Raw genomic sequence first — 15,304 nt, forward strand, 5'->3', positions numbered from 1 at the left:
CGGGCGTTGGCTGGAGTATAGACCTAGAAAGGAATGACAAGAAGAAAATAACATTTGGGGTACATTTATTTCATGGAAGGTGCAGTATAAAGTCAGATCCTGATTAACCAGATTGGAATTCTTCTGTGCAATGATTTAACAGGATACTGATGTGCCGATAGCATTTGCACTCAGCTTAGTTAACGTTGGTACATCACGCTCCTGTCCTACAAAAATACGCTGGCTTTCACAGACAGCAATCTGAGGGCATCAAGGGTCTTCTGGGATGGATGGCTTCTTCTTCTGAGGAACTTAGCTACTATTTTGATCAGTGCAGTGCAAAAAACTTGAAGGGAATTTAAATTAGATTTAAATTATTTCTTCAATTTTGCCGTCCTTATGTATATTGGGAAGAAAGAGAGCAAGCAAATAATGAACAATATTGCAATTATACCTTCAGAGCATTTGGCTTATGTAGGGCAACTGGGCCAGCAGATGGTGAATGCAATTTGATGTACAAAAGTATGAAATAACTGATCTGGACAGAAGGATTAAAGTGATGTGTGTGTATAAATTGCACATGGATCACAAAAAGTATATTGGGCTATTATGGGAAATCACTGAAGCCTGAGCACAGATGCTGCAAAAGACAAGAAATCAAACTGCACTGGCACGGTAACAGAAACAAAGACAAAAGGTGATAGTGCTATTGTTTTAGTCTTTTGTGCATGGTGCACGCTTTGATCCGCTGGAAGGAGAGAGCTGCCTTGGGGCAAGGCACCGAGGGATCTAGTTGGGAGCAGAAAATTCACAGAGACTGGGCTAACTGACACTGTAAGCTACCAGAAGATGTGATTATAGAAAAATATCTTTAAGGAAAGGCTCCATCAGGGCATTGCATTTCTTATACTAGCCCTCAACAAGACAGAGCATCTTATTAGTGCTGGCAAAGTGGGCCTGGGTGGGGAAAAAAAGGCCAGGCTGGCTCCTCCAAAGCACAATGCAAGCACAGAATATGTAAAATGAGGACATGCACTCGAGAGTACTTAATGGGAAACACCAAGTTTTTAGTTGGTAATAGCCACTTAATCAAATAGGCCTTATATAAAGTCCTTCTAATCCTAGCTCATCAGCTGAAGTTATGCATCGCCAGGGTACTCCCAGGACAGAACTACAGTTTAGCTGGTAAAGAAGACTAAATGATACCAGGAAATTTGGGTGATGCTTCTGGTTGTGTTGCTTACTCCCTAAGGGGATGTGTGCACTGGTGGGGATCCCTGGGGACGTCCTGGCTGAGCTGGCTGCCAACATGGGCTGGGGGATGGCAGACACCGATGTGCCTGCATCGCTTTGGGAGCCCACCTCTGTCTCTGCACTGCTCCACAAGGTGCCATGTGTTCAATGCAGCTGGACGTCCCACCCTGGGTGCGGCCCTAAGGTGGCCACCTCAATGCCATGTGTTCAATAGACTATATATACATCGAATATGCTACACCAGAACGCTGTGGCCAGCCCTCCTATCCCAACCCAGAAACATTTGTGTTCCCTGCTGAGCTTTTCTAACAAACGCGTGGTGCCATGGAGTCCCTGCTGATCTGAACTTATGTCTTACTGCCTTCATGCTTTGGGAAGATTATAATGTATGGCTGGCATAGACCAGCAGGACATCACTGTTTTCCTTATTTCCTAGCTGTCTAGGTTACTTTTGGCTGGACATTTGGTGGGTGGAGAATTGCTTCAGTTCATTTCCCACCCGTAACCGAGCGAATCAACTCATTTAGGCAGAGCTCTGATTAGCAGACCTGATGTAGAGGCATGAGGAAGTTCTTATTTGCTTTTCTGTCTACTCACAGTCACACAGTCCAAAATCAAATTAAACCTTCACCCTAGAAATGTGTCTTTTTGTGCGATGCAGTTAATTCCTGCAAAGGACCCCAGAGTGCTGAGGAGTCAGAATGGCGCTGCCGTAAGGGCTGAAGTGCAGTAAAAACCTGACTTTTGGATTTAATGGCTGGAATAGAAAATAAGAGTACTGGAGAAAATCAGTTTAGGGCAAGTAAAAATGGATATTTCAAAAAAATAGTTTTCTCCAGCTTTGGATTATTTACCTTTATAAACTTTTCTCCCTTTTAAAAAAAAACAGTTCTAGGTCAATTTTTCAGTAAAAATTCCTGTCTCAGCATGAAGAGGCAAATCCTTTCAGCTTGAAAACCTACTCCTGCAAATGCCATGCCAGAAGTGAGATATTTTGTTTGAAAAATGTGTACGTGGAAGTTAGGACATAAGAATCTGCTCCCCTCACTTTTTCCGTCCTTCATTGTTAGCCTAAGTCAGCTCGAACGCATAGTCTCAGTCCATCTGAATCACTATTAGGGGGAAATGCTCTTGCTGAAAATATTTCAGCTGGATTCTTTCCTGGAGCCACCAAATTCTTAGATCCTAGTTCTGTTTTGTCTTCTTTTTTCTTCCCTTCTTCAGAAATCTGGGGGCTGACAGATAGAAATGAGAAATATGCTAACTTGTTTGACTGTTTCTTGCTCTTCCTGTGCTCCTGCAGATGATCTGCACTGCCCCAAATCCCCAAACCTGTCTACATCTAGAAAGGAGGTGTCAAGCTGGAAGACAGGCCAGTAATACATAAGCCAGGGTAAATTTATAGTAATTAAGGTAGAGTCCTGAAACAAAAGCAACCCTTACGGGATAGGTTAGTATTAGTTAGCTTTAAAAGAAATTACAAGAGTGTGCTCAGACCTTATTAGTGGATATTCCCTGGGTAGAGAATACATAGGACATCTTAAGAGTTAAGCTGAAAAAGAAAATCTTCAGCATGGCTGTTTGGCTCATACGAAGGCCAAGAAGGATTTCATTTAGCGGGACTTTTCTGGCTAAGAGATGTTACCTGCTCTCTTTGAACCTTTGTTCTGTTAGAGCAGAATTCACCAACATGCCACCTGTCCAGCTCTGTCAGTAGACAGTAAGGACAGGCCGAGTACAAGACAGGCAGCGACCTGCAGGGCAGAAGTCCCACTGTTAGCAACAAACTGCCTGCACCAGCAAAGAAAACCCGTACCATGGCTGCCAAAGCAGGTGGTACTGGAAAGAAGTTGGACAACATATACATGACATGTGAAACAAGGCAGCAAGGAAAGGCCGTTGTCCCAAACTCCACCAGTCCCCACCTTTAACAGAGACAAATTACTGGTAATTGTTATATTTAGCATGTGGTGTCTTCTGGCTTTCTAATATTCTGTCCCTTCACGCTGATCTTGTGAGACAAAATGTGGTGCGGCCCAGCAACTCTGGGAAGTTCTTGCTGCCGTGCCTCCATCCCACGGCGGAGCTCCTCGTGGCGATGCTGACACAGGCCTAGTGGTGGCAAAGCCGTGGTGACGTCTGGTGACACCTGCAGCTCCCGAACAAACAGGCTGGCTCTCCCAAGTCCCAACAGCTCAACAATACTGCTTCCTGAGCTGCACGTGCTGCCTGGGCATGGCTTAGTCCTCTCTGCATTGCACAGTGTGACCTCTTCTTTAGTCGCTCTCATTTGCCAGAATTTGTCCCTGCTGTGAGCCAGGCCCCTCGTGCGGCCCAGTCCCAGAGAAAAGCCTCGGTGCGTGCTGGGGCTGCGGAGGTAAGTAACAAAGCGTGTTTGCCCCCGACATGAAAAAAGAGAGAAAGTGAATTTCGTAGCTGTAATAAATGCATTCAAACCTGGAGTGGGGGCTGACAGCAATTCTGCTCTCTCAAGTGGCTAAGCTGGCCTTGAGCTCCTCACTGCAATCCACGGTGCCTGCAGCGCTGCTCTCCATCTGACGCCTCACCCAGACAGACCTTTCCTCCGCCCCGATCCCCTCCCCGAGCAGCACAGGCACGCTGGCTGCGACAGTGTCTTCTGATATTCAGAACAAGGTGCGTTTCTGAAGCCTTTTACACCTCCGCACCATCTCGCGGATACCAACTCACGTTAACTCTCCGGCAAGTCGACGCTGCTTGCCATAAATTCCTTTCTTTTCATTTTAGCGCAGAAGGTTGAAAGGAAAAGATGCTGGTGCGGTGCTCTCGCTGGCAGAAAGCCAAATCAAGTGTGGAAGGTCCCCCAACTGGTTATAATTAGAGATATAGATCATCTTCTCTCTCACTGTCAGTGCAAGAACCGTGTTTAGTATTTAAAGGCATGGGCCACAGTTCCTTATGACATTTTTCTTGTTCTCCACAGATAGCGTCTTGCAAAATCGGATGGGTAAACAAATGTAATTAAGCAAATTTCTTTTGATTATTGGTCACTCTTTGTAACCTGAATTTAAATAACTGTACTACACGAAACACTAGTTTCGTATTTTGTTTGTTGTCAGATGCAAAAATCATTTTTTGCCTGTATCCAGTATCAATAAAATGAAGTCTGCATAGTCCCATACCCTGACCACACTCCCTGATGTCAACCCGGATAAAGCATCACTTCATCCAGAAGAAACAAACTGTTGTCGGGTCTGTCACCTTTAGGAAAAATATCATCCTTTTTTCTTGCTGCTGGCTTATCTCCGAAGTGCTTCTTATTTGAGTGACTCTAGTTTTGATGATTAATCAACCTGTTTTCAGGCACCTAAAAAATACCTTTCTCAAGCAGAAAAGGACTTGGATAGTAACTCCGGCAGCATCGTGCTTGTATACAGACCCATTACTGCTGTTTGTTAATCATGGTGGTGTGCCTAGTGGTTGGGTTTTGTAGTGTTTGGGGAAGTCTGAACTCTGGTTGGATCCATCCATTTATTGTCTCTCTTTTGAGCACATTGCCTAGTGATCTAATAACGACCACGGTTCAGCCTTTGCCTCAGCTGAAAACTGGCTTCAAATGAAAACTGGCTTCAGGTGAAAGCTGGCAGAATTTGACCTCCAGGCCCGGTAGTTTGGGGGGAAGGTTAGGGGCAGACGTGAAGACACGGGATGATCTCCTGAACCTCAAGAAGCCCAGCAAACAGCAGTTAAAAAACTGACGGCAAACAGATGCTACACTCAGTGCAATCATTATAAATGTATCCCTAGGGCTTATCTCAGGGAAAACCCACCTACTTGGCTGGATGTTCCTGTCCTTCTCCTTTTGCCCTTCGTTGTTTTGCAGCCACAACCAGCAATGATTCTCCCTCTTCCCCGGGCTGAATTCAATCTCCCACAACGGCAGCTGGCACCACCTCAGCAGACACAGAGACGTTTTGGGCACTGCCAAGCCCATTCGCGTTGCCAGAGGAAGGATTATTATCTGCTGAATCAATGAGACCTGTGTCAAACTCAACTGTCTTTCCAATACCCCGAGCACTTTACTGCTGCATGTGTCTGAGGAAATGGGAACTATTTAGTGATAAATACTGAGGTGCAATCTATATCCCATTGCTGCAGGTGTTGTATGCCCTAGGTTGTTTCCATGTGCATGGAAACGTGAAATAGATGCAATAGGTATTTGTACTTCTAGAGGCACTCATTTTGAGCTATGAAAGTTCAGAAAAAGACCTCCCCATCTGGAAATTAAGTAACAGTCACAAAGGTTAAAAAATCTTGAGCGGCAAAGTTTGAGCTCTAGTTATAAAACAACTGCAGTGTTAGAACTGCGTGTGGAAATTTTCAGGTCACCCCAGCAAAGAGGAGTTTGCATAAGCTCCCTTTCCAGTAACACTTTACCCACTTTACCCTGCACACACAAACTACACAAATGCTGGCAGGTGGCCCCCCGAGTAGAGAGAGCTGGCCACATTGCAGGCACCATGTGCGGGAAGTATACGTTGCCCCACGCTGCTTGAAATCCCAAAGATTTCCAGAGAAGTGCAAACATTACGCTGTAGGTTGGCCATTTCCGCCCTATGCAGTAATCTGAGTTCTCCCTCTAACTTCTGCCAGCATTTTCAAGCAGGGCTGGGGCAGCCCCTATCTATAAATACTCCTCTTCCACACCAATATTTGAAATTCCAGCTGATCAAATTCTGTCTGCTACGCTGCTCTTTTATTTATTACGTATTAATGCTTTGCCATACCCATCTCATTTCTCTCCCGTCTTTGTCACTGCTAGGTGAGCCTTGCTAGGATGCGCTCAGGCTCTGGAGGTTTAAAAAACGTGTGTTTTTCCCAAACTGAGAGCCCTGTAGCTCTCAGCCCATGGTGTTTCCAGGATGTGAAATAACACAGTCAGCAGGACAACATGTCAGTCACTAGCACAAGCCAAAAATAGCACATGCACGGCCAAAGTCAAAGGGCTAATATGGTGCACTTAGAGCAGATGTTTAAAAGCTTGTGCACGAGCTATATGCTTATTAGCCAGCCTGGACCAACTGCAAAAAGCCTTCGGGAAGTATTAAAACTCTTGGCTAGGACACTCTCGTCTCCGTTGGAGGCACTGGAGATTAGTCATTCTTAATAGTAAAAAGAAAAAAAAAGCGCTAACCTGGGCTGAAGTCTTGCTCAGAGGTCTCCTGGCCCTGGTGTCATTCTTGTTTTGCGCCAAGTGCTCGTTAAATGCACCAGGAGTTCGGTCTCAGGAAGAACTAACCAGGGATATTTATGGCTCAGGAGAGTGTTGTCTTAGGGAGAATGGGGGAGAAGCAACTTCTTTAGAAATGGGGAAAGTTGATAATTACGAAAGGACAAGAGATGGGAAATTTTACAGCAACAAAATAAATATATTATTTATATAGGTGTATATATATAAATATATTAAAAAACACAATATGTTAATAACACAATATGTTAAATAATACCTGAGGAATGCTGGCAGGACTCAGAAAGCCCAGTGGTACTCCCAGCTTCATTTTGCTTCTAGACCAACATTTACTGAAGCACCACATCCTGATAAGTTTTACTTCAGGCAATATTCAAGATTTTGTCATTTTTTCCCACCCAGTATCTCAAAAAAGCTCCCTGGTGAGCAAACCGTTTCCTGCCCACCTTTATTGTTTCTGCTGTAACTTTACTTTTGTACATTTTCTAGTTATAACTCTTGATTCTTTTGCCCTACTGCCATGGCAAGAAGGTGCCTAACGTGCCACCCACAGTGAGGAACCTCAAGCCCTTCTACTCCACTTAGTGATTTTACAACCCAGCACATGATAACATAAACTAATCTGGGTGGAGAATCTGGTCGGCTTTCACCCTGATTTATGTACATTTGGAGCTGATTTCTTCAGTCACCAAGCTTTTGGCCAAGTGACACCATTTTTTTTGTTGTTTTTCCTCATCACAAGAAAAAATACCATTGAAGCCTGTCCTAGATGCCAGATTCTACAAGTAACAGGCAGGGAGTAATTACTACATTAGTCTCCATGCCCTCCTTTCCACAACCATCAAGACCAGCACATTATAAAAAGGGTTAGTTGGACTCAACAGTGAATGAACAATTCAGTAGGGCAAAGAACAGGGAAGAAATAGTCTGGAGGAGGAAACAAAATAATAGATAATTTGTTTATTTATTTATTTTAACAGAAGTGAGCCACTTTTAATATTTTCTCTATCCTTGGTGGAAGCCAGATGAGGGAATCCACCTAGAAGTGGCGCTTAGTCAGAGTTCTGTGAAAAGCAAGTTTTTTTTACTTTTTTTTTTTTTTTTAATAACCACTGTGGTATTAAAAATTTCACCCAAATAAGTGATTTTTTTTCCTGACGTTTCTGGCACGGTTCTGTGAGAGCTCTACCAAGGGCAGAGGCAGAAGTCACTGAAGGCAGCGTATTGTGGAGCAATTTTCTTACAGAATAGGGCAGAAACTGAGAAATGAGCACTGGCTCAGCTGAAAAGCTCAGGTTAAGTGCTAGAACAAAAGCCCATTGAGGAATTAATTTGTAGATCTTGCAAAGAGTAAGGGAACGAAATCTTGCCAAATGAGTTATTCATATTTTTCCCTACCAGGAGTAAGCACGAGCTATTGAATTGTAGCACAATGATGCACTGATCTACCTGCAGTGCATTAACTGGCTCATTTATTCTGAAGCAAGGTTGTGGGTAACAAGGAGCTTCATTAAAGGCTGATCTCAAAAAAAAAAAAAAAAAAAAAGTGGCTTTGGGCCGCATTTACCTTTTTCAGTCCCTCCTGGGGGTACTGAAGTTTGCTGGAGCTGGGAAGGATGTTTTAGGAAAGCTGGTGGTGTGGGCAGGCCAGGTGGTCTGTCTCCTGAGGGTGCGGATTCCTGAAGCTGCCGGTGCGTTTTGCTCCTAACAGCACATTGGATCTGGTTCCCTGTCATCAGCTGAGCTACCTACATTGTTCTGATTGGATTTGGCACCTGGAAAAAGCTTTCTTTCAAGAGTGAGAGAGCAGCAGTACTGTGTCGTGCAGCTGGCATCATCCTAGGAGTGAGAAAGAAGGCTGGCAGAAAACAAAAGTTTGACCTATATAGAAAGATCCATCTGTTTATGGGAATGTTCCTATATTTCTTAGAGTTAGCTTCTACACCCACTTTACCTGTCGGTGTTGTTCTGACAGCTTAACAGAAATTGTCTGGTTTTGCCAGAAAGGGTCTTTTTTTTTTTACCCTGCTGCAACCCTTCTCCCAAGATCACTGCCTGAAGCGTGGTGCTGGGGAAGGCTGAGCCCCCCCAGACCTACCGTCGTTGTATGGTTTTCAGCAGCATCCTGTGTTCCCTTAAGGCAGTTCTGCTCTTTTTTTTCTTTCCCCCCTGTCATCTGCCTGCATTTGACATGAACCGTTGTATTAATAAATAGACCTTTCCCCACACCAATCAGGCAAGCATATGGAATATGGAGCAATAAATGACAAAGCAGCCCCACATCCTTCATACCGTCATTGGCCTTCATGTCATGCAGGAGAGAATTTCCTCCATCTGGTTTCACCATGGCTGAATGATCTTCGGTATTAAATGCAGGGCAAAAGTGAAAGATCACAACACCAGAATCCTCTGTACGTAACGTTACAAATGACTCGCCTGCAAATAGAATGAAATGTCAGAAGATGATATCAAATAAATGAAGATATCACCACAACTACTCATGTGGAGCGTAACGTCTCAGACCTTCTCTCTATTATTTCAAAGGCACTCACATTTCAAAAGAGTGGGTTTTTTTCTCCTCATCACAGAGAAAACTGATGCTGTAGAATTGAAAACACAATTGTGGTGCATGCTGTGTGAGAAGCAGCCACTTGCTGCCTTGGAAACCTTGAAAAGACTTTGTCTCTGATTCCAGTTTCTCTTTCTCTCACCCTCTAATTATGTAAGCCCCACTCATTTGGATTTGGATTCAGCGTGCTTTTCTTCCTAGTATCCATTACACCATTAGTCGGTTGCAATGTCAGAAACGACCTGGTGGGAGGGTGAAAACCATCGCAGGCTGATTGAGGAAGCAGGGTGTTGTTCCTGGATGAGCCTTCCTGTAAGTGGGATACAATGGAAGAGATTCTCTGTGTCAGTTGTGGTGCCAGCGTGATGGCAACAGCCGCGCCGCCTGCTCAGCCATCGGGGTAGCTGAGCTGGTAATTTAGATGTAATTGGGCACCACTGAGTCTATTTAATGGGGCCCCTGATAAATAGCTCTCCTGCCTAATTGGTGCAGTTACCATAGAAGGGACTGGCCCAGAGTGCGGAGCAATACAGGCACCTTACTCCCACTGAAATCAATTATGCTGAAATCAATGAGAGTTAAACAGCTGAATAGCTTTAAAAATCTGGCCCTCGGTGCACCCCAGAGCTATAATTTATCAAAACACCAAATAAATGGCATGCCTAGTTGATTTCAATGGGTGTTTATGGGAGTTATTACTGGGAAGCCCTCAGCTTTTAATAGATATTCCATGTTATTTCTCCAGAATCTAAGTCTGTTGATGCACAAGTGCAATGAAAATGTGCTTGGGTCTGATTCTGCTATCAGGGTGGGGTACAGCATATCTTGATTTAGGCCACGAGGAGGGAGGGGATACTGGATTAGACAGACCTCTACTCTCATCCCATGCAGTTCTTAGCAGGATGATTGCTTTGAGGCAAAATTCCGAGGTCCTTGCCTCATCAAAGCTCACCTGAACATCACTGGGCACAAAACCAGCAGTGACATTGAGGATGGAGCCTTTTCCATACACTGCAGTGTTGTAAAATCATCTGCACGCAAAAATGGGAGACTACCGTGAGTGCTCTAGTTTTCCAAAGAGAAAGATTATCCAATTAGGGTGAACTGGTGCTTGCTGGCATGATCTTATTGCTCTGTTACAGCTGCTAAGCAGAGTGAATTATATTTTTATAAATGTTGTACAGTGCTTCAATGCTTTGCGTGTTATTGTGTGTCTCGTTAGCATCAGATACTAAACTGTGCCTCGGTCCCTGCATCCCTGAGAAACAGAGTCACATCAGGACTGGTACTGACCAGGTATTTGCTTCCGCAGGGGTCGGCGTTTAGAAGTGCCCTGTAGTTAATGGTGTACTAGTGAATGACTGATTTATGTCCCACTGTAGGAATACGTGGTTCAGTTTGGTAGTTCAATCACAACACATTTAGGTCAAACTTTCTACCTACTCTTCTATTTCCTCATGCCCGTTGATCCTTTGACTTCAGAGTCTTTGCAGAGGCGTGAGTTGAAAAGAGATGAGAAATTCTTTTCCTTGACGTGAAGGTTGAGGTGGCAATATGCTGGATGGCCTCGGAAGATAAATGGCCAAACTCTGCCTTGCTGCAATGTCCCTAGGAATCCCAGCACCTTCAGGATCACAGCAGGGTCATTTACGGGCTCTGATGGATGAACTGAATTTGCTCATTTATCAGAGCATTTTCATGATGCCTCATAACCTGCTAAACCAGATGTCAAGTATCAGTCTTTTAGAGAGTGACACATAATCTCAATGCTGAGATGACTTCATGTTGCTAATTGGGCTGCTGATGTGGTGTCAAAGACATCAGGTTCTGGCACCCATACTTGATGACAATATGAAAACTCTGTGGTGATCTACATACTGGCTCGGTGACTGACTTTATTCTTTCCTGCTCAGAATAGCAGTATTTCCTCACCCCTCCAGTGAATGACATGTTTCTCACATTTTTGTGGCGCAGCTTGGTCAAAAGGCTTGAAGGTGTGAAAGAAAAGTAGCAACAAAAAGTTGCATCACTCCTTCCCAACATAACTCATGCTGGCACTGTTTATATTGTCCTTGTTAAACACGCCAGCGTGCTCTTGAGTTTGCTGTGCTGAGTGGCAAAATTTGCTCGCAGCTGTGCTGCCAAGGGTAAGCCAGTCTTTTTCTCTGCTCATGACACCCAAGTATCTCCACTCAGCAGCCAGTTGGTTTAGCCCCAGCCTTGAGCCAGGCAGCAGGCAATAAGGCGGCAGTGTAATTAACACTGGAAACCTGCTCAAATGTGAGCTTAAGCCCTAGCTGCAACAGCATGGATGTGTCTTACTGTCCCCGAAATCCTGCATTGGACTGAAAGCAGCTAAAATGCAAGTAGGTTCTAGTATCGGAACATTTCATTCCACGTCAGGAGAGATACAAGGCCTTGGGAAAAGCCGTGAGATGCCTCTTGGTCCTTTGGTGTCTTTGGAAATAGGGCCTTGAGTTCCTGCTTAAAATCTACCACTGAAATCCCCAGTTTGGTGCAACTGATATATAGCTGCCTCCAAGGGCTGAGCTCAAGGTTCGGGTAGATTTGCTTTCTCGAGGATGCCTGGAAGGGGCACATTTGAAATGACAGTTGTGTATGTTTGGTCATGCATACTTTTCTTTCTTTCCTTCTCCACCATAACTTTCTTAATGTTTCCTTGAGGCAGCAGGCGTGCTCTTCAATATGGTCTGATCTGCTATTCCATGAGCTAATCTATGCCACGTGGATCCAGTGGCAGCAATGGAGCGGTATCCATCAATATCTTGTCTACTTACGATATAACACATCCACAAAATTCCTTCAAGTCCTCCCCACCTCTACTCACTTCAGGCCCCAGGTATTGCTTTCTGTCTTCTTTTTTTCTTTGCTTCTGAAGTGATGTGTTTCTGTCACTGGGAAACATTTTTGTAAATTTCTGTGTTTCTTAGAATGACCTTGCTGGCATTTTGACCACAGTATGTGAGAGACCTGAAATGCTTGCAACCTAGCAAATATGAATTTAATAAATATGTAAATCAATCTATGTTTATTTATAGCCTGGCAGAACTCAAAGGTCCAGATTCTAGCCAAAAACACTCTGCTATCTATCATTTCAAGTGGCTTAACACTTCTGTATCTCGAACACCAGGAGATCAACACTGATAAAAAGAATATTTAAAAAAAAAACACCACCACCAACAAAAAGCAATTAAATTACCTATCATTTCCTCCTGTGTAGGTACTGAGTATAAGCTATGACTTGCATAACTCATAGGGGCTCAATTTTCAGAGGTACCATTGCCCTGTGGAAATCAGCAGGAGCTCAGCATATTGCTCAGCTTTCTCTTCGTATTATTTCTTAAACACTAAATAAACATAAGAAAACTATATAGTCGTGGGTAGAGACTCAGTGTTTCTGCAATGTTCAAATGTCATTCAGATTTTCTACCTCTGCCAACATGAAGTTTTTTTCCCAGTCAAAACGTCAAAGCTGAAATTTTGAGGAAGCTCCTGTCCAACAATGTGCTGTAGGTTTGGCACTGTCAAGATGTTTAAGGGCATATGCATATTGTCTTGATTTAATTTATGGCATGACCTAGTTTTATCAAACTAATTATGGACTCTGTTGGTTTACATTTTCCCTTAATTTAAGATTAAATCACTAGGTAACTGATTTATGCTGCAGTATGAAAACACAATTTTAAAGTAGCAAAAGTGGCTTGACGTGATAGGAAAGAGCACTTCAACTTATAACTGGTTTAGTTACACTAGCAAATTTGTGCATAGACTAATCCTAGGAAGTTTAAAGGCCATTCCTTTCTGGAAACCATTCACCAGTGATGAAGGAAGAAAGTTGCCCTCCTCTCATGTTCTGAATGTTCTTATGAGGTGTTAATGAAGCATTTCATCCTTTAATGGGACCACTGGGATTGCAGTTGTCTATATTTTACTTTAATTGTTGTTCATTTTCCAGGGATCAATACTTAGTTCCTAGAAAAGATGCAAAAAATTCCAGTAATGTAAGGCAGAGAATTACTATGCACCTCGCCGATTAATATGTAGGTAATGAAATCTACTCCACAGTGTGAGCCAATTTAAAATTCTCTACAACATTGATCTTCCTTTTCCAGATGCAGAGGGGAAAAAAAATCATGTTGTGTAGCATAAACTGTCAAGATAGAGCAGAGCCCCGGCAGCTTATCACATACGTGTTTTGGACTCAATCAGTCGTTTAACGGCACAGCTTCAGTGGTGCATTGGGTGAGATAAAAGAGCCAGCACATGGGGCAGAGAGGCCACCAGTATCGCAGAAACTGATGCCAGGGTTTGTTGCCACCAACGCTGCTTGATGCTCTCAGGAAGAGACCTTGCATTTAATACAAGCAGCAAAGACTTTTCTGTCATCAGTTTTATGTCCAGTTGCCACTGCTTGAGGGCTTGGCATGAACAAAGGCTGCAGGATTTAAGCACTTCAGAGTGCACTTGCTGCACATTTTTGAAATGCTTGTATATCTTCTGAGCTGTGGTAGTCTGGTTTTATTTGACTAGGTATCTTCAAGTAAAAGAGGCTGCCACAGGAGATTTTAACCTGTATCAGGAGTGACTGGGACTGCGTTTGAGCAGAAAACACAGAGTGCTTTGGTTAAAGGCAAGATTTCAACATGTGATTGTTTTCCATGCAAAACTGTACAGTTCACAGAGCCAGATGATAGTGATGGACCTGGTCTGGGAACAGGAATAAGATGCTTTTCCTTTCCTACCTCAAACCATCTGAAGAAGGAGCTGTTCTTAGCTGCTGTGTAAAGCGTAGTAGTGCAGGCTGAAAATTTTCAGATTGATTTTTTTTTTTCCATCAGAAATTTGCAAATTCAGTGAAAAAGCATTTCCCCCATTTGCTGGAATTCCTGTGCAAATCCACCAGGTCTCTGAAGCAACCTTCCTTACCGTGTTTAAACCCTGCCTGGTTTTCTGCTGGGCTGGCGCCTCAGGAGGCCTTCTGGCAGCCCTGGTAATGCTTTGCTTGGCAGCTGCTCTATTTTAGAACAGTTTTTATTAAAAAGTATGGCACATACCCCAGAATGAGAATTTCGTTTTATAAAGTATGGAACTGCACTGATGTGGTGGCTGCGTTTCCATAGCTTCCACAGTGTGGTTGCTAAATGTCTTTGTAGAGATTCTCCCCAAATCACTGGGAGATTTCAGTCAGACACATGATTTTCATGCATCATTTGTTGTTAACAACAATTGTTTGATTATAGCTGAGAATGTGCTGGATACTGCTCCACGTACACAAAACAGAAGCACTTGTGAGGTGTGAAGTGAAGGTATAGATCGTATTGAGTGTTCCTGCCAAGCTGAGCTTGGTGACAAGCCATAATTCAGGAGAGAGGTCAGAGAGAGCCTCAAGTCTTCGCCTGGACCAAAGCAGGTGCTGAATGGAGGGGCAGATCTGTGAATTGTGATCATGAAGGCACATCGGTTTGAGCAGAGTCCAGGGTATAAAAGTCAGAAGGGAGAAGGCCTAAGACAGGGTCAATAAGATCCCATTCCAACCTTCTCCCTAAAACGCAGGAGTGCCACCCCAGCCAAAGCTCTGCATCATTTCTTCTCTCTATTGCTTCCAGCCAAGTAAACTCTGCTCCTGCTTTTTCACAGTCTATATGCGGTACAGCATCTCTTGCAGGCCAGAAACGGTTTCTCATTGTTGCTTGTGAAAATCAGATGATTTGTGCCCCATTGTAATGGAAATAGCGAAGCGCTCACGGTGCTCCTGTAGCCATCTGAGCCTGAGAGGAGAGCTGAAAACTTCCCCTGACATTGCCAAAAAACTCGCCGTATTTCCTCTGCTAAGTGATGCTATGGACAGAAGCCCCAAGACCGTTCTCCCTGTCAGTTCCAGAAACAGGCATTTCAGGGAGATGCAATTAATCTCTTGTGATTACATTTTTTTTTTTTTCCTAACGACTAATTGCAAGGCAATCAGGCTGAGGGGAGGGAGAGCAGGGTGGTAGCACAGGTGGCGGTGACGAAGGGGACTGTCAGCCCCGACGCCTGGCAGAGTTAAGCTGGTGCTACATCACCTGTGAGTTTCAGTTACCAGAGCACTATATTTTGATACAGGGTAATTATGTTTCCACCTCGCTTTTTGTCCCTTTCATTTGTTGCTGCCACTGAATTTCAGGCATTGTGTGTCACGGTAGAGAAAGACTTGAGAAATCCATTAAAAGCTTCCACAAAGAGAGCAATTTTTCAGACAAATGCGCAAAGAAGGA

At 43.8% G+C, this 15,304-nt stretch overlaps 1 long non-coding RNA gene across 6 annotated transcripts in view; it reads right to left on the reverse strand.

Moving 5' to 3' along the window:
* Nucleotides 1-997: 997 nt before the first annotated feature.
* LOC310904979 overlaps nt 998-15,304 on the reverse strand; it is a 49,441-nt gene continuing 35,134 nt past the window's right edge. Inside the window, exons 3-8 of one of the 6 annotated variants that reach the window (XR_014588701.1) lie at nt 9,013-14,918; nt 8,753-8,896; nt 8,028-8,299; nt 6,407-6,542; nt 5,047-5,233; nt 998-4,934 (exon numbers count right to left, since the gene is read on the reverse strand). This is a non-coding gene — a long non-coding RNA (uncharacterized lncRNA). Of the gene's footprint in view, nt 5,234-6,406; nt 6,543-8,027; nt 8,300-8,752; nt 8,897-9,012; nt 14,919-15,304 lie in introns of all 6 variants that reach the window. The other 5 variants (XR_014588702.1, XR_014588703.1, XR_014588704.1 and 2 more) reach the window with 5 other exon arrangements.

This window comes from Anser anser, assembly GCF_964211835.1.
Source record: "Anser anser genome assembly, chromosome: 10".
Lineage (NCBI taxonomy): Eukaryota > Metazoa > Chordata > Aves > Anseriformes > Anatidae > Anser > Anser anser.